This window comes from Oncorhynchus gorbuscha, linkage group LG25 (assembly GCF_021184085.1).
Source record: "Oncorhynchus gorbuscha isolate QuinsamMale2020 ecotype Even-year linkage group LG25, OgorEven_v1.0, whole genome shotgun sequence".
Taxonomy (NCBI): Eukaryota; Metazoa; Chordata; class Actinopteri; order Salmoniformes; family Salmonidae; genus Oncorhynchus; species Oncorhynchus gorbuscha.
In genome coordinates this window covers 11,696,020-11,700,945 of record NC_060197.1, presented here as the reverse complement: position 1 = coordinate 11,700,945, position 4,926 = coordinate 11,696,020, and the positions used below count along the sequence as shown (strand labels likewise).

Genomic DNA, 4,926 nt, shown 5'->3' with positions numbered 1-4,926 from the left:
CGTGCGCCCCCTCCTCAGCATCAGCACCAGTTCGCTGTGGCGGGGTATGCGCGTGCTCACTAGTTTCTGTAGCCGGAAGAGGAATGCCTTCAAGCATACATGAAGCATTCAAGATGATACAGGTAGGCCTGTTGTTCTTGGAAGATCAAATCAACAGATTAGGTTTTTCAATATACGTGAATGGTATCATGAGCCAATGGAATGCTCCGGTTGTTAGCCTGAATGACTCAAATCTGTTAATAATGAACGTCGACGTTCCACACAAATAGCAGGCAGGTGAAATAAATATAGATTTGAACAGAATATATTGGAATAGAATAGACACCAATAGAATGCATCACTGTCATGTGTTACCGATGCATAATGTGGGGGCGTGGCTCCACCTAAACAAGACTCAGCCTCATTATTCCGATTGGCCAGACCAGCCCTGTTCTAGAACCGGGAAGTTATGGAAAGTCAGCGCTCCGGCGATTCTCAATACATCTCTTTGCACGTTACACAAGAGAAGTAGACAGAGTAGTGTGTGCTAGTTTGAGCCGTTCTCTTTCGGAACTGTTGTTGACATTCAGTAATGAAGGGAACTTGTCAATGACTCCAAGGCTAAACATTTTGGAGTGATTATTACAAGCGCATTACCAACACTTGTAGGTCCTCGTTAAAGACTGTCCACCCGGTATGTTCGACCTAACGAAGGAATGGAACCTGTCGTTCGCCGGCTGCGGGTTCCTGGGGATTTATCACATCGGAGTGGCCAGCTGCCTGTTGGAACAAGCGCCCTACCTTATCAAAGGTGCCACCAAGATTTACGGGGCTTCGGCCGGTGCCCTAACCGCCTCGGTGCTTGCGAGTCAGGCATCCATAGGTAGGCATACTATACCCTACACTGGCCACTTGAGTTCACCACACCCTCTCATCAGTAGAATGCCTGGATGGGGACTTTCACGCAAAAGAGGCAGACTGGTAGCCTAGGCCTCTTTTTCATGTGTTTAGGCAACTTTAGATTAGCAACTAAATTACCTTTAAATAACAATCACTTGTGGCCTTGATACATGGGGTGAAAATATTTAAACAATGCTTAAAACTTTGCTCTTATGTAATAGATAGGTGGTTATACTGGGGCTCCTTTGTAGCTCAGTATAGAGCATGGCGCTTGTAATGCCAGGGTAGTGGGTTCAATTCCCGGGTCAACACAGACATAAAATGTATTCACACATGACCGTAAGTCTCTTTGGATAAAAACATCTGCTAAATGGCATGTATTATGTAATAAACTACAAATTATGCATAATTACATAATTACATGGTCAGAGACAAATGCCTGCCTGTGTATAAGTATGGTAGCCTACCATTGATAAATGCCATCTGAGTCAGTTATAGGACCTTTGGCCTTTTGGTCCTCTGGATCAAAGGCCTACCAATGGTACTGATTGATCTCGCTGACTAAGGGAAAACCCAATCACGATTAAGAGCAAATATGCCCCTGTGTGACATAAAACGTGACATGGAAAGCACTTAGGTGAGTCTCTGTGTGATACCATGCCTCTTTCACTTTCTTTTATACCTGATAACCTTATAGTGAAGAGACAAAGGACTGGGGGACTGTAAGTGTTCCAATTGTGTCTTGTCTAAATGAGAGAGACATAGAGAGAGAGAATGCTATTTGGCCCTAAACAGAGAGTACACAGTGGCAGAATACCTGACCACTGTGACTGACCCAAACTTAAGGAAAGCTTTGACTATGTACAGACTCATTGAGCATTACCTTGCTATTGAGAAAGGCCACCGTAGACAGACATGGCTCTCAAGAGAAGACAGGCTATGTGCACTCTGCCCACAAAATGAGATGGAAACTGAGCTGCACTTCCTAACCTCCTGCCCAATGTATGACCATATTAGAGACACATATTTCCCTCAGATTACACAGATCAACAAATAATTTGAAAACAAACCCAATTTTGATAAACTCCCATATCTACTGGGTGAAATCCCACAGTGTGCCATCACAGCAGCAATATTTGTGACCTTTTGCCACAAGAAAAGGGTAACCAGTGAAGAACAAACACCATTGTAAATACAACCCATATTTATGCTTATTTATTTTCCCTTATGTACTTTTGTACATTGTTACAAAACTGTATATATACATAATATGACATTTGTAATGTCTTTATTGTTTTGAAACTTCTGTATGTGTAATGTTTACTGTTCCTTTTTATTGTTTATTTCACTTTTGTATATTATCTACCTTACTTACTTTAGCAATGTTAACACATGTTTCCCATGTCAATAAAGCCCTTTGAATTGAATTGCATTGAGAGAGAGAGAGACTTACTGAGTGAACGGTCAACAAAGGGGTCATTAAGAGTCAAATGAAAGTACTGGATTGTTGTGAAAATTGCCAGGAGAAAGATATAGGTTACTGTTCATGACCTCCGTTTTTATAGGGTTACATTTTTCACTGTCACTCAGTGACTCCCAGGTGTTCCACTGATAAGACTACCTCGGTATGTTTTTAATCACCCAATCTTCTTTACTAGAACTCTGTCTGTGAGCATAAAACACTTTAGATCCTTTCCATCCAAGTGTAGATCAGATGAACACACATAACTAGCTCAGTACAGTTGCAGGGCAGAAAAACTCCCTAGAAAGGCCAAAACCTAGGAAGAAACCTAGAGAGGAACCAGGCTATGTGGGGTGGCCAGTCCTCTTCTGGCTGTGCCGGGTGGAGATTATAACAGAACATGGCCAAGATGTTCAAATGTTCATAAATGACCAGCAGAACAGTTGAAACTGGAGCAGCAGCACGGCCAGGTGGACTGGGGACAGCAAGGAGTCATCATGTCAGATAGTCCTGGGGCATGGTCCTAGGGCTCAGGTCCTCCGAGAGAGAGAAAGAAAGAGAGAAAGAGAGAATTAGAGAGAGCACGCTTAAATTCACAACGGACACCGAATAGGACAGGAGAAGTACTCCAGATATAACAAACTGACCCTAGCCCCCCGACACATAAACTACTGCAGCATATATACTGGAGGCTGAGACAGGAGGGGTCAGGAGACCCATCCGAGGACACCCCCGGACAGGGCCAAACAGGAAGGATATAAGCTCAGGTGATGCACCCCTCCCAGGGACGGTATGAAAGAGCCCCAGTAAGCCAGTGACTCAGCCCCTGTAATAGGGTTAGAGGCAGAGAATCCCAGTGGAAAGAGGGGAACCGGCCAGGCAGAGACAGCAAGGGCGGTTCGTTGCTCCAGAGCCTTTCCGTTCACCTTCCCACTCCTGGGCCAGACTACACTCAATCATATGACCCACTGAAGAGATCTTCAGTCTTCAGTAAAGACTTAAAGGTTGAGACCGAGTTTGCATCTCTTACATGGGTAGGCAGACCGTTCCATAAAAATGGAGCTCTATAGGAGAAAGCCCTGCCTCCAGCTGTTTGCTTAGAAATTCTAGGGACAATTAGGAGGCCTGCGTCTTGTGACCGTAGCGTTAGTTCCGTTGAGAATCAATCTTCCTTTGAATAGAAAACATTGTCCAATTCCTCCCAATGGAAGGCCCTAACACAACTGACAGACTGTTCCTCCTTGCCTCCCTTCCTCTAGCTAAGTGCTGTGAGGATGTGATCGAGACTGCCAAGGAGGCCCGGAAACATAACCTGGGTCCCCTCCACCCCTCCTTCAACCTGGTCAAGGTCATCAGGTCGGGCCTGGAGCGCGACCTGCCCGCCGAAGCACACACACTCGCCTCCGGGAGGCTGTGTGTGTCACTCACTCGCGTGTCTGATGGACAAAACGTCATCGTGTCCGAGTTCAAGTCCAAGGAGGAGCTCATCCAGGTCAGTGTCCTCACTCAACCCACCTGGGCTGCTATTCACAAAACATATCCGAGTAGGAGTACTGATCTAGGATCGGTTTTGCCACTTGAGACCTGATCGTAGATCAGTACTCCTACAATGAAACACATTGTGAATATGGGTCTGATGGGAGTTTTTCCATATCCCACAATTATCCCATATATATCCCAGACATATTTGTCCTTTCAGCTCCTGGCCTTGCCATTGACTGTTTACATTAGTTGTATGAAGTGTAAACTGGGTTGGACTGTGTAACATCTCTCTCTGGTGTGTCTACAGGCGCTGGTGTGTAGCTGTTTCATCCCCATATACTGTGGCCTGATCCCCCCATCCTTCCAAGGAGTGGTAAGTGCCCAAGGCCCTAATGCCTCAGCTGCTTTCTTACATTTCCTTGAACACGGTTTCCTTAATTTCAAAGAAAAATCAGCAATTGTTGGACTGAGTTTATTATGGACTTTAAGATGCCTTTATTGCTCAGGTCATAGTCATAAGGAGTCATAAGGAGTCTGTCTGTCTGTCCGTCCGTCCGTCCGTCCGTCAGTCCGTCCGTCCGTCCGTCCGTCCGTCCGTCCGTCCGTCTGTCTTTGCATACACATTCTTGTACTTTTTTATTTGTCGATCTAACTTACCCTAGTAGCTAATCAGCCCGAGAACCATTTCCCTTGGCAGGCCAGTGGTGTTTTATATACTTCCAGACTGGCTTCTGGCCTCAGCAGATTGGGACCAGAGTCCAGGGTGGCTCCATTCTAAACCGAGTCACTAGGACATAGGAGCACAGTCCTCCAAAACATCAACTACCATATATCAATGACCTATTTATGCAGCTTTTTCTCTAGTATATTTCACTGCTATCTGTTCTTGTTATTCTTGAGGGCATATAGCTGCTATCTGGGCATGTCCCTGGCTCAGTGTCAAAGTATACATCCATAGAACATAGGCAGAACACACTAGATTGTCCAATAAATATAGGCAATAGTTAGTGTGTCCTATAATCGGGTGAGTCAGGTTCACAGATAGCTATTTAGATATCCTGTTTAACCTCCTCCACCCCCATCCAGTCTCTCTCTCTCTCTCT

General features: G+C 45.2%; 1 pseudogene; it reads left to right on the top strand.

Moving 5' to 3' along the window:
• The first annotated feature begins 458 nt into the window (after window positions 1-458).
• Window positions 459-4,926, top strand: part of LOC124014319 — a 20,964-nt pseudogene continuing 16,496 nt past the window's right edge.